Source organism: Heterocephalus glaber, unplaced genomic scaffold (assembly GCF_053883595.1).
Source record: "Heterocephalus glaber isolate CG9 unplaced genomic scaffold, H.glaber_assembly_v1.0 deba00000676, whole genome shotgun sequence".
Taxonomy (NCBI): domain Eukaryota; kingdom Metazoa; phylum Chordata; class Mammalia; order Rodentia; family Bathyergidae; genus Heterocephalus; species Heterocephalus glaber.
The window spans coordinates 23722369-23740639 of record NW_028258156.1 but is presented as its reverse complement, the minus strand read 5'-3'; the positions used below and the strand labels follow the sequence as shown (position 1 = coordinate 23740639).

General features: G+C 40.9%; 1 protein-coding gene and 1 pseudogene across 23 annotated transcripts in view; one reads left to right on the top strand and one right to left on the bottom strand.

Annotated features, from left to right (window-relative positions):
* The window catches only part of Srpk2 (SRSF protein kinase 2), a 235226-nt gene that overhangs the window by 48750 nt on the left and 168205 nt on the right, over window positions 1-18271 (bottom strand). The window lies entirely within an intron of this gene.
* Window positions 14431-16051, top strand: LOC106008937 (RAC-beta serine/threonine-protein kinase pseudogene; annotated as a pseudogene).

The following is an 18271-nucleotide window of genomic DNA, read 5'->3' as shown; positions in this document are numbered from 1 at the left end:
TTAATAAATTTCTGGCCAGGCTGACAGAAAAAAAAATGAAACACAAATTACCAATATGAAGAATGGTAAGAGTTGATGTCAATACATATTTCACAGACATTGAAAGGATAACAAGGGAATATTACAATTTTATGCCTAAACATATAAAAACATACATGAATGCTGTGAAAGACACAAATCACCAAAGTTTAAACAAAAAGAAATACATACCTGAATAATCTCATATTTTTTAATTAATTAATTAATTAATTAATTAATTAATTTTGGTACTGGGGGATCAAACTCGGATCCTTGCGCTTGCGAGACAGGCAGTGGAACCACTGAGCTAAATCCTCGGCCCTCTCATATTTATTTTAAAACTCAAATTTATTGTTAAAAAATCTTTTATAAAAAATGCATAGGACATCCTCCAAACACTGTGGAAGAAATACTACCAATTCTACACAAAGTTCCTAAAAAAAGAAACCAAACAAACAGGAAAGTACTCCTGTCTCTAATACTATTAAACCAGTGTTAATTTAGGCAATAACACATAAAAGAACTACAGATCATGATGTAAATTCAAAAACTGTAAGACAGTATTACAACAAATCAAATCAAGCAATATTATGAAGAATAATGCAGATCTCTAATAAATCTTTATTGTTAACCTTAATCTGACTGTAAATAGTGAACCTTGGTTTAGCTTAATGCATTCCAGAAACATCCTTGTAATTCAAACCACTGATCTATCAAAGCAAATTTTCCCATAAGAAATAATGGAAACTCAGATGATTCATTCCATAACTCAAAAATAGTCACATAAAAATGATTACAGTGCTGTAACACAAAATAATAAATTACAAAATATAGAGAAAAATAAATTAACCTTTACTTATCTTTGAAAACCTTTGTGGCTGGTGTAAGAGAGAGAAGGGTTATTGTGTAGGATGACTTTCACTATCACTAATGGAATCACAGCTATCTACTGGCTCAATAGAATCCTTTTCTTTTCAAGCAGCTTTAACAAGAAGCCTATCCAATGACACTTGCTTTTGGCTCCTTTTGAGGATACTGCAGAAATGTGACACTGCACTGTGGTTAAGCAGAGTCATCTTATTCAGGTGGTGCTTTTCTATAAAATTCTGTACTGTTTCCCACATTTTACGTATCTCCTTAATCTCATCTGAAGTGAGGGATTCATGCACTTTTCTCCCCTCCTCCTCTGCAGCTGAGATCTCCATAACCTCTTGCTGTTGGGAGATAATCACCCACACCCTGCAGTGAGAGAGAGAATCACCACTGGCTTGCTTCAGCTTAACATAATACTCACATTGCAAGACACTGGTCCTTTATCAAGTTAAAATTTATTAGAAACGTTTGCTCATCTTGCAGAATATGTTACTCACAATCCAAGGTTTTCCTGTATGTTATTTATACTATTTCTACTGTACTTCATCTACTGCCTAGTTTATAATATATATGTACACATATATACATACATACATATGGATATATTTGGAAAATTTCTCAAGTAAGTATGTGAAATGTTAGAACACAACTACTATCCTTCAAGATAGACTCAAGCAAAGTCTGCTCCTAGAAAGCATTTCCTGACTTCCTGACTGAGGCAGAGTAGGACCACTTTCGCGCCACAATACCTCTTTAAGTTCTGTTATGCCACGCAATGTAGTGTATTTCACTTATTTTCTCGCTTGCGAGATTACCAACTTTATGAAGACAGAAATAGAGATTTCTCTTCAGAAACAGTATCCCCAGCACCTAGCACCCAGTACCTGAATCATAACAGACAGTAAATATATGAGAACCCAAGTACAAGAAAGATAGATAAAATGGGAGGTTTGTTCTTCTGTCTCCGGGCATGACACAAGGGAGCAGTGAGGCAGGCTTCCTCAGTTTGAAATGTACGCTAAACTTAAAGACAGGTGGTGTACTGTAACAAAAAGAGAGGCCAGCCCTCAAAAGAAAGCACAGCATGGGAAAAATATGTCCACCAGTAAAAAAATAGTATTTGAGGGCCAGGGATTTAGCTCAGCGGCACTGCGCCTGCCTCACAAGCACAAGGTCCTGAGTTCAATCCCCGGTACCCCCCCCCAAAAAAAGTATTTGATGCTAAGAAGACAGGAATGGTACACTCAGATCAGACTGTGAAGAGTGCTGAGCACTGGGCCAAAGTTTTGACTTTACTATTTAGGGGGAAATTAACATAGCATATCTTTAGAAGGTTTTCCTTTATTTTTCTTATGGCCAGAAAAGAAAAAAATGAACTAGTAACTAAATGTATTCCAAGAAATATCATATAATAATACCGCAAAGGCAAATAAATTGTAGGGAAAAATTGTATTACTCTAGAAAAATTAAAATTTATAGTATTTAAAGCAAATACCTAATAAAAATATTGAGCTGTGACAGTTACAAGATCCTGAGCAAAGCTATTATGGCATCCACAAACATTTAAGAGTTTAAAATATCCTAATACCCAAAATTTTTATATAGTTTGAATCAGATTCTAAACAAAGTTAAATAAACAGAAATAAGTATTTTTCTGTTTTTATGATAACCTATTTTATTGTTATAGTGTTATGATTCTGTAGCTACAGGAAAATTTATCTAAAATGTACTAATGCTGACATTTCCATTTTTCTAGGAAAGACTCTCAAAACTAATAAGAACCCACAAGAGAAATGCAAGTCACATTCTGACATAAGTCAGTGTCTAAAATCCTAATCGGCAATCTACAATCCAGTACATGCTACAACTGTTACTCAATCCCATAAGAGTGCCTTAGAACACATTTAAATGTACCCTCAGGGCAGGTGGGACTTCTAAAAATGCACAGTAGTTAACATCAGATCATAATCGCTAATAGTTGTTTTTTAAAAGGCCATGTCTAGAGATTTACTTGATTGTTGTCGAACCAAAATAAATTTGGCCTAAACCAGCCTCCAAAAGGCTGGTGTAGTGGTGCATGCCTGTAATCTCAGCATTCAGGAGACTGAGGAAAGAAGAACACCATGAGTTTGAGGCCAGCCTAGGCTACACAGTTAAGTTCAAGGCCAGCCTGAAATACAGAGACCTAGTCTTAAAAAATAAACAAACCAATGTCCATACTTTCCAAAGTAGACTATATTCATACCAAACCGTAACCTAGCTTGAACTGCAAACAAACTGCCATCTAATTTAAAATATATCCTTGAGGGCTGGGGATTTACCTCAGTGGTTCTGCTGCCTGCCTCCCAAGCGCAAGGACCCAAGTTTGATCCCCAGTACCAAAAAAAAAAAAAAAAATATATATATATATATATATATATACATACATACATATATCCTTGTGACCAAGCAATTGAGTCTCAGTCAATCACAGGAGCTGAATTTAAAGCCAATCAGAGGCTGAAAGCTGCCAATCTATGACAAAGAAAAGCAAATGCCAGCTGCAGCCCATTTGGCTGTTTCTGTTTGTCCCTTCAATTTCTCTGGCTGGAAGTATAACCTATCTGCAGTAAGATAGGCCATTCCATTCTGAACTATCTTTGGTCTGGAATACTGCCCAGTTCTAGAATCTTTTTCTTAAATACTACAAATTTAATTGTTCTCAGTCTTATCTTTTGACCCTGTAAGTCTCACGTTTTTTCTCACATATACCATACAACCAAGGAATGAATTTCATTTAAAGTACTGAGTATATTAATATCCATCAAATCTCACATTAAACAATTAAAAGTTGAGACAGATTTTGTATCCATTACCAACATTCCTCCACTATTTCTTAAATATACAAGATGGAACTGAAAAATATGTTTGAATTTTAAAAAATGTATTATACAGAAACACTGCCACTAATCCCCCTCAGGATACTCCCCCTTGCTTCAAGCACACTTATTCCATTGTCCTTTCACTTTCTGAAGCAGTTCTGGAAGTCCTCTTTCAGGAGAATCTTTAGATACACTGTCATGGCTTTCCCAATGTCCTGAACAGATTCAAAACCTTTGTCCTGCATGGCCAGAAACAGTGAATAAATTGAATGAAGCTCCACTGTAATGTTTATATGAGCCTGCCTTTTCATTGGATGGCACTTGGCAGCAGCATTCACTGTTTTTTATGTATTTTTTTTTCATTCACTGTTTTTTTATGATGCCCTGTTTAAAGGCATTCATGAAAGAAGACTTCAGAACTGCTCCAGAAAGTGGCAAGAACAAAGCGAGAAGTGTATTCGAAGCAAGGGGGAGTATTTTGAGGGAGATTAACATGTTCACAACAGGGCCATAATTTGTATGTCTCACTGCCACGTGGCTCTCATTTAAATTCCATCGTCTGATGTTAAATAGTTAGCAGCCACCCAAAGGGACAGTCATGCATGTATCATCGGTGGTTCAAACCAACAGGGATGTTTTAATGACACTGTCTTTTACTGTAATGAAGTTAAAATTATAAACATTCAGCATTTATTTTTATTACCCCTTGTATAATGCCAGATACAAGCATATCTCTGTTCAAGTATCTTTGATACCCTGAAGAATCCAAACTGTTGTTCTATGAAATATATTGTTACAAAATTATCCTTAAACTGAAAATATACAGAAATCAAATGCTTCTTTTAAGTTTAAGTAAATGTTGGTTAAGATACTTTCAGCTGGGCATTGTGGTACATGCCTGGGATTTTAACTCAGGAAGATCACAAGTTCGAGCTCAAATTGGGCAACCTAGTGAGTTAATGAGATCCTAGTCTCAAAATAAAATATTAATTTTTTTTTGGTACCGGGGATCGAACTTGGGACCTTGTGCTTGCAAGGCAGGCGCCAGAACCACTGAGCTACATCCCTGGCCCCAAATAAAATATCAAAAACAGGGGCCAGGGATGTAGCTCAGTAGGAAGGCCCTAGGTTTAATATCCCATGGGGGAATAATGTCCTTAATAGTATACTTAATAGTGCAAACTAAGCACTCTTGAAGAATACTAGCGGTTTCCCAACTGTCTTTTTAGAAAATCAGTCTTCATTAAAAAGAAAAAAAGAAAAGAAAATCAGTCTTCACGCATATGCCTCTTCACTGATTCTGGTTGTTTCTATTGAAGCTTAAAAAAAAAATTCCCAGTGCATGCATGAGCAAAATGTTACCACAGTGCTTGCATGTATTAACAGTTTATATGTGACAATTACAACTGAAGGTCAGTTTGGCTAAATATAATATCTTTGGCTCCAATTTTCCTTTCTTGAGTATGTCAAATGTAGTACTTTATTGCTTTTGGGCCCAAAGTTTTGATGTGCCTAAAAGCTTGATGATCTGACTTTTTCCAATGAATCACGTGGTCTTTTATGATTTTTCTCACTATATCTAGTGTTAGGCTGCAACATTTATTGGAACTTTGTGATTTTCATAGTTTTTTGTCTTTCTTATAACTTGTTTCCTTATTTGCACTGTGAGGAAAAGAGAAGTAAATGGGCATTATATGAGATCATAAACAAGCATTATATGAGATTTCTATAATAAAAAATGAGCTTTAGATTATCAATTTTGACATCACTTCTTGGTTCTAATAATGTCTGGATGAATAAAAGTACAACATATGGAATTATTAACTGGGGAAACAATCTTAGAATGAGACGGTTTAGTTGAGTGAAAGTAGAGTTCACAAATCAGAATCCACATGAGAAACACTGATATATACTATATATATTGACATTTATTTTTACAACTAAAAATATTCCTCTGGTGACTAAAAGTTTTCAAATAATAGGACCTCAGTAAACAGCTCTCAAGCTATTTCAAACTAAAAGCTGTAATTACATTTATAAATGTAATTAAATATTAACTTCAGGCTTCTACCTATTTTAAGGTGCAAGGGTGTATCACAGCACATAGCAATGTCTGACTCAATCACAAAACAAAAGACATGTTCTCAGGTGCACGTGCCATCCTCTAGTAAAAAATGAAGCATATTATACACAATAATCTGAATTATTCTAAAATTTCTCAATTTTTCTAAATGCAACTCTTAGAAATGTATTATTGCAAATGAATAAGTAAAAAGTCTTTGATATATATGTGGGAAATAACTGATTTGAGCCTTATTCTAAAGCCCCTCCTAGTTTCATAATCCAAGACGAATTAATTCTTTCCAGTTTAATCATCATCAGAAAGCCTAGTTCATGTACCAACTTATATGTTCCTGCTGTTTGACATTTAACACAGCAATTTAAATGAATTTTGTAGACTTTAGGCTTAGGGCTCATAGCCCAAGGAAAGTGGTTATATTATTCTATCTACTTATAAATATATGTACTTGGGAGTGTACAGCATCCTTTTTACTGATCTCTTTTGTCTGGCTGTGCTTTCTACAGAAGGCTAACCAGTTCTCTCTCCACCCACCACTCTTCTTGAGCCCTTCCATTTTTATCAAGAAACAGACTCTAATTCCCCTCCTTGTGGATCTGAATAGGCTTCTGCTGAATAGGCTTCTAAGCCACAGAATGTAGTGGAAGCAACTGTGACTTCTGAGGACAGGTTGTAAAAAGAATACAACTTCCACTTTGCAAGGTACATATTTACTTTTGGAACTCCCAAGTTCCCAGGTAAGAAATGACTACTCTGAAGCCTTTATGCTGTGAGCAAGTCACACCACACGAAGAAGACACATCCAAGAGCTACAGTTGGCAGCTCTAGTGTTCCATCCTTCTAGCCCAGGGGCCAGACATGACAGCGTTCAGATAAGTCTTGCCCCTAGCCACTGAGTCCTCTCAAGTCACTGAGATGCTCAGCTGAATCCTCAGATATCGTGAAGCAGAAGCAAGCTATCCCCACTTTGATCCTTCTAAATTCTTGATATATAAAATCATGACCAAAATAAAAAGGTGGTTCAAGGTTGCTAAGTTTGGGGATAATTTGGTATACAACTATAATAACCAGACAGTCTTTCTCTGTTCACCCTACCAGCTATGTAAAACCTCCACCATGGATCTGCAATAAAGATGTGCACTCAATCTTAAAAAAAAAAAAAAAAGACTAAGCCACTGTCTCTAACAGTCATTCATGAAAAAGAATAGGTATATAATAGGGCAAAGAAGCAGAAGGTATAATCAAGATATAACTGCTGAAGGGAATAAATACATAGTTATACAACTGCTTAAGGGAACAGTTGAGCAGCTCAGTAGGAAGCTGAGGCTGCAGTTACCACATGACCCAGCAATTCCACCTCTAGATACAGTGTATCAACAGGATTGAAAATAAATGTTCACTGTAACTCATACATAAATGTTCTTAGCAATGTATTCATAATAGCCAAAAAGTGAAAGCAACTCAAGTGTACTGATGAATGCATAAGTGAAATGTGATATCCAGATGACAGAATATTATTTATCATAAAATGAATAAAGTATTGCTATGTGGTACAAGGTAGATGAAAGCTGAAAACATTAAGCTAAGTGAAAGAAGCCAGCCACAATGGGCTACAATTGTGAAATTCTACTTATTTAAAATATCCAGAATAAAGAACTCTAAGAATACAGTCTGTTTTTATACTAGCTCACATAAGGAAATAAAAGAGAATATCCAAGGGGGGAGGGATATGGATTAACCAAAACCTTGTCCCATTTACTAGGTTGTTTATAATTTTTTAAATCCTGCCTTAGAATCCAAATAAGAATCAAACATGACAGAATTAGTGGATAGCCTCAAGAAACTAGACTGATTTGCAGGTAGTGTCTCAGGTTTTGGCTGGAAGCATTAAGTAATTTTATGTTCTAGTGGGTGGGGATGGGGGCACAGAGCAAATGACTATAGAAGCAATCATCACAGTGACTGTGGATCTCTACAACCAGACTCCGGGAGCAGAGTGGGAGACCTGTGGAGATAAGGCAGTGGGCAGGCTGAGGTGTAGCGGGAGACAAGTGAATGCTACCGAGGCACGGGGGGCTGTTCTTCCTCACGATCTCAATGCCACACAATCTTGCTTTGGTACTGAGGACAATGGGGACAGCACCTTCCCCAACAAGGGTGTTCTTAGTGGGTAATGGGAGCATGGCAGAAGTGAAGAACAGGAAGATTTTAACAGACATTTTACCCAGGGACTCCAGCCCAGATCCTGCAGCTCCCTCCCCTGGGGATACCAGGGGCTGAAAACTTCAGACAGGATCCATTGACATTTAGAATGATTTCAAGTACATGTACATAAAAAATGGAAAATCTTACACACACAAAAATGGAAAATCTGAATTACACAACTGAATATGTCTGGGCCTTTTTCACTCAGAATAATCACAACTGCCATCTTTAGTTCCCAGTTAGCTGCATGCCAAGTTGAGTACAAAATTTGGTTTTCAAGAGAAAATAAAAAGATGCTGTGGCCATCATCCCAGAAGGTATAACCATGGACCAAGTTGATGGATTCACTGCAATCAGCATGATGTGACACCCCTGCTGAGAGCCATGCAGAGGCTGTGTCTAAGTCCCCTCACCTAAGGAGGCCCACGGATGATAAAAGACAGAAGTAAGAGAGACAGAAAGGGGGGGACCCAGGACAACCAATGCCGCTTCAACAACAAAGGTTCTGGTCCATTTAAGCCACTCATTTTTATTGGTAATCAATTGGGGTAAAGGTGAGCTATGAATGAGGGTGAAACTATGTGAGGATGTGCAGTCTCACAGTTTCTATGGAAATTAATGTAAGCAAGTCTCATAAAGGACAAGACAAAGCATTCTCAAATTAGGAATAGAATAGACAAAATATATGGTTATAATTAGAACACTGTCCTTCTAGTTAAGGTTTTAGTTGTGGGAATGGAATTTGGATTCGAGTTGCTCTGACCTTGGAACATAGGCTTTGGCCGGACTCACTTCTCAAAACAAGCCATTGTGGGGTTAACTCTTCACAGCCTGCACTGCTTACAGCCTGCTTTGAGCATAATCAATATTGCAGTCTCCCCCAAATAATCTGCAAGAGAAATTCACTAACAGCTATTATAGTTACAGTTGATCACAGCAAACGGATGCTACAAATTAAAATCAGCCAGAGAAAAAGACACAAGAGGCAGAATCTGGGAGGGTTCCAAACTGGGAGCTTACAGTTTGACTCCCGATGGAGTCAAGGGCAGCATTAACTCCTCTGGGGAAGGATGTGTCAAAGCATACAGAGAACTACTGACAAGGACAAGCACTGGAGCCTCAGCATCCACAGATATTAGGACTCTTGTCATTCAGACATATCTAACTGCCTCCATGGCTTATTTCAGTCTCCAGTTTCTCCAGATGTCAAGTGCTACTGTGATCCAAAGCTCTCACCAGAACTCACTATACTACCTGGTGTGATCTAAGGCCCCCAGATAAACAAAGGCACTGACTAAGCAGGATGTTCCAAGGACCTAAACATCACCTCCGAGCAGCCATGGTCAAGGACACACCTCTCTTCTCTCTGGGCAAGGTAACTCCTTTACTATAGTACTCCTTGTCTTTTCTTCTGAGTCCTAGATTCCTACTTCTAGCTGCCTTCTTGATATCCCCATCAAGAATCAAACTCACCAAAATTCCCCCTGACCAACTGTGACTTTGCTGATTCCGTTAACAGTATCAACACTTATTTTTTCTCTTTTAAAAAAAATTTTTAAAAAATTGATGGGTCATGGTCAATGTGATGTTTTGATATATGTAACATTATTTTTTCCAATAAAGAATTAAAACAGCTTATAAAATCATAATATAAAATTAGAAAGAAACTGGAGCAAAGAAAAAATAGCCCAGTAAAAAGTAAAGCAAAATAATGCCACAAAGAAGTTAAGACACAGAATGCATGCTATAAATTACTGTTCACTTGTTAGAGCTGGGTTGCACATTTGGCTCTGAGCTTTTTAACAGCCAACAAGATCTAAACAAAAGGAAGAAATGACAAGCAGTTTCATAATTCAGAGAGTCCATTAAAATAAATGATGCCTAGAAGGCATCTTTCTTCCAGTCACTCTAGGGTTTAAAACTCTGCAGCTTTTTCACTGTTGCCCTTCATATTCAATTGCTCGTCTAACTGAAGATTTTGGGACCTCTGTGAAGTTGTTTGCTTCAGTCCTCTCCATATTTACATCACCTCTCTCCTGAACCAATAATGCATGATTTCAAATTAATCTTCCTTAGCTATGGCCCTTCCCTATATAAAACCTACAGTGGTTCCTTGCTAATTTTTCCTCTTTTAGGGGCTGGGGATTTAGCTCAGTGGTTTCGCTCTCTGCTGCACAAGCTCAAGGACCTGAGTTCGATCCCCGGTACCAAAAAAAAATTTTTTCCTCTTTTAAATATTTATTTCTCTCTATAAAGAAATACAAAATTTTAAAAAATTAAAAAATTAAAAAATACAAAATTATAAATCCTACTATCCAGACATTAACTAGCTAATGTCCACATTTTTTTAAATGTGCATATAATGATAACCAACATTAAATTTAGGGAGTTATGAAAACTCAGCCAGCCTATACTTTCCATAGATAGATACGCATTTGTAAAGGCAATTTGTGTACCAGAAAGGAAGTCATCTGTCATGTTTCCAAGTGTCTAAGTACGTATTATTATTGTATGCTTTGAAGATATTGCCCCTACAACTTCAAACACAAGCTGTACACATCTCAAATGTATGTGATATATAAGAATTCTGGGACATTATAGATAATTTTAAGAACCGGTCAGGCCAAAATTAAGGACTTCTCTATTTTCTGGGCCTTAACATATTGTCAGAAAGAATGGTACATGGCATAGATGAGCAAACCTTATGCCTCAATGTGCAGAAATATCACTCAATGAAGTCCCAGTCCTATTCACAGGGATTCCAATTGAAGAGTTTATAGTACAGCCTAGGAAAGTGTACCTACCAGGCACCCTTTGTCCCCCCTAGCAATTTCTGAGGCTCCAAAATCTCCCTATGTCACTGAGGCTTCATTCATAGACTCACAACGTGATTGTATCTTATACAAGGCCTCCTGGAAGTGCTTGTTTACAGGCTGCCCCTGTGTCTAACCCATGCTATTCCCTTGGCTTGGAAGAGGAATCTGAATAAACTGCACAGGTTGGTGCAACAGTTCCTTCCCAGACAAGTGACCAGAGGTGACATGTAAAAGAAGACAGGCAATGCTGACAACTCTCTCCCCAGAGGCTGAGGAAGCACTCCCTTATAAGAAGCCAGGCAGAGAGTTAAAAAGAGCAGTGTCAATTCAGAGGGGAATGTACCAGGAAAGAAATGCAGAACAAAGACAGGTAGAAGAAAATAAAATTCCTCATTTCTTAAGAATCTTTTATGTGTTAGAGCCAGGTGTGGTGGCACACGCCTGTAATCCCAGCACTTGGGAGGCAGAGGCAGGAGGATTGTGGAGGCAGGAATTCAAGACCATCCTGGGCTATATAATGAGATAGTGAGTTTGAGGCCAGACTGAACTACAAAGTGAGCCCATGTCTTGAAAAAAAAAAAAAGAAAGAAAAGAAAAAAAAAGAATCTTTTATGTGCCTGGTAGTAACGCCCATGGTTCATGTGTTATCTTGTTGTAATACCCCTAAAATCTTAGATAGTATATTATTATATCATAAATTGAAAAAACTGAGCCTACAGAAAAAGAACTTGTCCTGGGATCTCAAGTCAGGTTCAGAACCCAGTTCTCTCAGATACCAGTCCAGAGATGTCCTGGAGAGGTAAAGTTAAATAATCTTGCAGCGAATAAAGAAAAACCCATTCCAAAGCGGATGCCAACGGAAGCAGACAGCAATTAATACTGCTTAAACATCAGAACCTTAAATGGTTACAATGACAGAGGGTGTACAAGTTTTGAATAAGTGAAGATTTGTAAAGGTGAGCAGGTAAAAAGATCAGGTGTACTTTGGTGAGAAATAACTGAAAACGACAGTTATTCAAAGACTTGTAGCAGCTACTGCTGAGAGACAGGATTCTAGGTGACATTACCCTGCCCCAAAATGTTTGTACTTCCTATGAGAACATATCTGTAAAAAGAAAAATATCATGGGGTGTGTTTTATTGTGTTTCGGGAGAAGTGAGAAGTGGCTAACAGGGCAGAGGTTCACCACTAATAAGGGAAAGGAAAACGAGAGAACAGGTAGAGCAACAGAAGACAAGATGCCTAGCCTAAGCAAAACATCCTCCCAGCCTGGGAAAGCTGACCCTTCTATCTCCCTTCCTGAATAGCTTAGTCCAAAAGCTATTAGGCAGGGCCAGGCAACAAAGGATGCCGAAGCACAAGCTAGGTAAGGAAGGAAGAGCATGATGACAGAAATGGTGCTGAATGCAACTGGTGACTCATCAGGCACTAGAGGAAATTAATCAGCTAAGTAAACATAATGCAATGATGACAGCCTAGTCTTTTATACCCAGGGGAAAAAAAACAAAAAAAACACAACCCTACAAAAAAAATGGGAAGAGAGAAAACTGGGCTGGATTCTCTGGTGTTACAGTGAAATTAGAGATATCAGATCAAACTCATGATTTCCATATATTCAAAGATGAATAGAAAAGTAAATATAAAGGAAGGGTATCCCTAGCTCTGTACTAAGATCTGGAAGCAAAACGTGCAATTACTATTATTGAGATCATTACAAATGACCCTAATACAGTAGTAATAAACATACCTACTGCCCAGACCTTCCTTTCTAAATACTATTCTTCACTAACAGGAACCAGGGTCCTTGTGACAAAATTTGACTACAGAGCTGAAGTAGAGAAATACAAGATTAGCCGAGGATATCTTACTGTTCTTGAAGTAAAGAAGCATTTGACAAATGGGAGATTTCAAAAGAACTCAGAATCAAACTGAAGAGTCTCCTAATGGACAAATTAGGGCAAATCCAAGCATCAAATAAGGACAGTAAATAAGGAGTATAAACACTGTATAAAAAAGTAATCTATGGGGCCAGGGATTTAGCTCAGTGGTTTCGCTGCCTGCTGTGCAAGCACAAGGACCCGAGTTCAATCCTGGGTACCAAAAAAAAAAAAAAAAAAGGGATCTATGATGAGTGAAGTGAGAGTGAGAAAGTCAGACAGCTAGGGTGGGGTAGGGGTGGGTATGTTGGCTGAGACGTTTGTGTAGTCTCAAAATAATTCTTTCAACAGAATACTTGTTAATTGGTAGGGAGAAAGGGTAACTGTAGAGACATCAGGCAGACATCATTTTTTTTTTTTACTTGATAAAATTTTATTTTCGTTGCAGTCATTTGTACAATTTGTTACAAAACCATAGAAGACTAAGACTTGTTTTAAGTCATTTTTGGTCAGGAAGACATCATTTTAATCAACATCACCTCTAATAGACTACGTGGAAATTTCAGTCTACCTGGAAAGGATGCATGAGCAGAACATGGCATTACTTCCCAGGTATTCTGACTGAGAAATAGAATACAAACAACTGGCCTACAATCTTCATGTCAAGGAAGAAAAGCCAAGAAAATACTGAAGAACTCTTTCAAATCAGAAGCTTAAAAGAGGCAAGAAAACAAAATGGAGTATATGATTCTACCATGCATTCATTTTATAAAATGGCAAATTGGCAAATCCTGAGTGGAGGCTGAGGGTTAAGTGGTACTAACACATCTGCATTAACTTCCCAATCTGGGTGGCTGTATTGTGGTTTATTGAAGAATGTACTTGATTGCAAGCAAATATACTAAAGTATTCAGAGATAATAAAGCATTACTTGTCACAACCATACTTAAGCTCAACAAGTTCTGGTGAAGAAAGCTCTCTCTTTTATCCATTAAACAAAACAAAATGTGGAAGCACATTTTTTATCCCAGACATTCCCACTCAAATCCTTAGGCTCTTTCATAGTTTGGCTCTTAAATGCGTGCACAGGATGATATGTGAAAGGCGTGGTTGCCTGCCTGTGGTGTTGCTGGAAGATGATACAGCCTTTGCTGGGGGGAGGCCTGGTGGAAGGAGTCCGGTCATTGGGAGCATGCCCTTGAGGGAATACCTAGACCCCAGCCTCCTCCTCTTTCTCTCTGCTTCCCAGACACCATGAGGTGTGGAGCTTTTCCACCACACTCTCCATCCATGATGTATGGCCTCGCCATGGTTCCAAAGCAACAGGGTGAAGCAGTCATAGGGTGAAAACTTAAACTCTGAGCTAAAATAAACCTTTTCCTCCTTTTAAGTTATTATTTCTGTCATTTTGCCACCAGGACAGAAATATGATTAACACAGACTCCTTGGACAAATTTACGTCAGTTATCTTAGACAACTATGATGGTCTATACTACAAAATTCACAGAGTATGGCAACTGGCACATGCAATGCTAACCAGAGGAACAGGATGTTTGGCAAATCTAAGGATGAGAAAGAAGAGAATAAGTGAGCACAAGTGTGTAAGCATATGTGAACATAAATGTAGAGCGAAAACCTCATCATCTCTAACAACCCTCTCTGAGACTGACTTTAATATTATTAAGATGTTGGGACAAGGAGCGGGAGAAGCGCAGCGTGGCGATGGGCGAGGGTAGATCCCCGCCAGAGAGTCTGGGCGGCCGATGGTGAAAGACTATACTCTGTCTATAGCACCTCCTGCATGTCCGGCTGTTCTGAGCTGTCTCAAGGTAGGTGACAGTGTGTCACGCTGCCACCATGAATGAGGTATCTGTCATCAAAGAAGCCTGGGTCCACAAGCGCGGGGAATATATCAAGACATGGAGGCCCCGGTACTTCCTGCTGAAGAGTGATGGCTCCTTCATTGGGTGTAAGGAGAGACCTGAGGCTCCTGACCAGACTTTACCTCCCTTAAACAACTTTTCTGTAGCAGAATGGCAGCTGATGAAGACCGAGAGGCCGCAGCCTAACACCTTTGTCATACGCTGCCTGCAGTGGACCACGGTCATTGAGAGGACCTTCCATGTAGACTCTCCAGATGAGAGGGAGGAGTGGATGCGGGCCATCCAGATGGTCGCCAACAGCCTCAAGCAGCGAGTCCCTGGTGAGGATCCCATGGACTACAAATGTGGCTCCCCAAGTGACTCTTCCACGGCTGAGGAGATGGAAGTGGCAGTCAGCAAGGCACGGGCCAAAGTGACCATGAATGACTTTGATTATCTCAAACTCCTTGGCAAGGGCACCTTTGGCAAAGTCATCCTAGTGCGAGAAAAGGCCACTGGCCGCTACTATGCCATGAAGATCCTGCGGAAGGAAGTCATCATTGCCAAAGACGAAGTCGCCCACACAGTCACCGAGAGTCGAATCCTCCAGAACACCAGGCACCCCCTTCCTCACTGCACTGAAGTATGCCTTCCAGACCCATGACCGCCTGTGCTTCGTGATGGAGTATGCCAATGGCGGGGAGCTCTTCTTCCACCTGTCCCGGGAACGAGTCTTCACGGAGGACCGGACACGGTTTTATGGTGCAGAGATTGTCTTGGCTCTCTAGTACTTGCACTCATGGGACGTGGTGTACCAAGACATCAAGCTGGAAAACCTCATGCTGGACAAAGATGGCCACATCAAGATTACTGACTTCGGCCTGTGCAAAGAGGGCATCAGTGATGGGGCCACCATGAAAACCTTTTGTGGGACCCTGGAGTACCTGGCACCTGAGGCACTGGAGGACAATGACTATGGCTGTGCAGTGGACTGGTGGGGACTGGGCGTGGTCATGTATGAGATGATGTGTGGTCACCTGCCCTTCTACAACCAGGACCACGAGTGCCTCTTCGAGCTTATCCTCATGGAAGAAATCCGCTTCCCGCGCACACTTGGCGCTGAGGCCAAGTCCCTGCTAGCCGGGCTGCTGAAGAAGGACCCTAAGCAGAGGCTCGGTGGGGGGCCCAGTGATGCCAAGGAGGTCATGGAGCACAGGTTCTTCCTCAGCATCAACTAGCAAGATGTGGTACAAAAGAAGCTGGTGGCGCCCTTCAAACCTCAGGTCACTTCTGAGGTTGACACAAGGTACTTTGATGATGAGTTCACTGCCCAGTCCATCACAATCACACCCCCGGACCGCTATGACAGCCTGGGCTCACTGGTGCTGGACCAGTGGATGCACTTCCCCCAGTTCTCTTACTCGGCCAGCATCTGTGAGTGAGCAGCCTTCCGTCACCACAGGACACACCCATGGCCGCTGTCCACCGCCTGGATGGCTTTTTTAAAAAAACTTTTTATTTTGCCTTTTTGGGTCTGTGTTCCCATCCCTTACCCCCTCCCATTTTCCAGTCTCTCCTTCAGTCCTTGCCTGTCCCCCTAGCGTGCTCTCACAGCCTTCACCACCAGCCTCCCCTTTGTGTCTGGACCAGTGTTGGAGGACTGTCCACCTCCCGCCCCAGGATGGGCTACTGGGAGGATGGAGAGATTCAGGTTTTTAATCAACACCAGCCCCAGTGAGGGCAAAACGTGGAGCTGTGGGGCTGGTCTGGATTTCAGGTTGAGCACCCATGGGCAGCTGCCTATGCTGCTGCTTCTGGATGGAGGCTGCTTCCGGATGGCCCCAGGAGACAGTGCCCATGGCCTTCCGCTTCCTATCACCTGGCTCAAGGGCCTCAGTTCACCAGTGCCACCCCACTGGGGGCAAAAAAAGCAATAATGTCCAGGGACAGGCAGGGGGCCTTTGGAAGCTATGGGACCAGGGGGTTGGGACTCCTTGGACCTATGTTGTAGGGAACCAGGAAGGGGGCGTGCCCTCCCCTCACCCCCCAGCTGCTCTCCTGACCTGTGGGTGAGGCAGGAGAAACTTTAGGGGCAGCCTGTCTGCCCCATCCCCAGCCCCTTGCCTTAACAGGGCTTCCTTCCAGCTGGCCTTACCTCCCGCTGGACCCTGAGCCTGGCCCCAGGCCCTCAGAGGGTGAGGCTAGGGTCCCCCCTTCTTTCTGCCTGGGGCAGAGGGGCATCAGCCTCAGCTGTTACACATCTCTCACAGAGACAGTATTGGGCCTGGTGGACTCGGGTCAAGGAGGGAGTGGGGTGGGCATCTCTGGTACGCACTGGGATGGGGGAGCCTCTGAAAACAGGGTCTCAGGCCCCCTCACTCCCTCCTGGTCTCCAGGGCCCACGTTCCGAAGGCTTAAGGTGAACATGAGCGAGAGTCTATATCTGTGCTGTGGACACGTGTATGTGCCGTGGACTGAGTCGTGGGCATCCCTGCTTCTGGGATACAGACACACATGGCTGTGTGTGCATGTGTGTGAGGGCAATATGTCCAAGCCCTAGAGTGTGTGTGGTGTGTGTGGGCTCGGGCCCCACCCCGGCCTGAGCGCTTCATCCTGTTGGGGGGAGTGGGTGCCTGGACCCACTTTCTGCCCTGCCGCCTCCCCCCTCCGCCAATGTCTTGGGGTGTTTGGAATTTAGTTTTTGTGATTTTGATCTCCCTGTCCCACCTCCCCAGTTCTCAGAAAGGTATGTGGGGATAGGGGTGGTTTGGGTTTGAGGGGTCCTTTTTCCTTTCTGTGTGTGTATGTGGTTTATCTGACAACTCTCTCCACTCCCCACCAGCCTTATTCCCTGTATTTGTTCGGTACAAGCAATAAAGACATTCATTTGAGGAAAAAAAAAAAAAAAAGATGTTGGGAGTCCAAGGAAAAGTACCTAGAACCACCTCTGCCTGGGGAATTCTTTATTCTTAGCCTTATATTTGGGGATGGCATGTGCTGGCCTCAAGAGGAGGTAAGGAAATGGGAGCCCAATGGAGAGCAGTAGAGATTATACTGAAGAGAGAATAGCTCCTGAGTAATGGTTCCTACAGATCAAACTAATGCTTTCACCTCAGCAGCAAAACTCAAAAATAGTAGGCCACATCTTGTCATGTAACAACTTAACTTCGAGCCAAGAAATGCAGATTGAAGGAGAAGATGGGGAATGCTCACTTTTCACCTTTCCAAACTGTCTTGATATCTTTTATTGGACAGCATAAACCCCTGTGGTCATAACCACTATTTATAAAATAAAGGTTAAGATTCACACTTTGTTTTTTAAGGAGAAAACACATTCTCTAGGTAGACATCTGTATCCACAAGAGAATTAGAGTAGAAGTTTAGCTCTCATGCTTTTCTAACTTTCTCTTCTCCTTAACAGATAACTCAAGTGGGCCGGGGATTTAGCTCAGTGGTTTCACTGCCCGCCTTGCAAGCGCAAGGACCCAAGTTCAATCCCCGGTATGAAAAAACAAAACAAAACAGATAACTCAAGTACACGGTCTTAAACTAAAATATAAATGACCTGCATCCACTAGATAAATTACAAAGAAACTACAGGTCCAAAGATTTCTTAATGTTTTATGGTCTCTTCACATGTACATCATCTACTCTTATGCTATACAGAATCTGACTTACA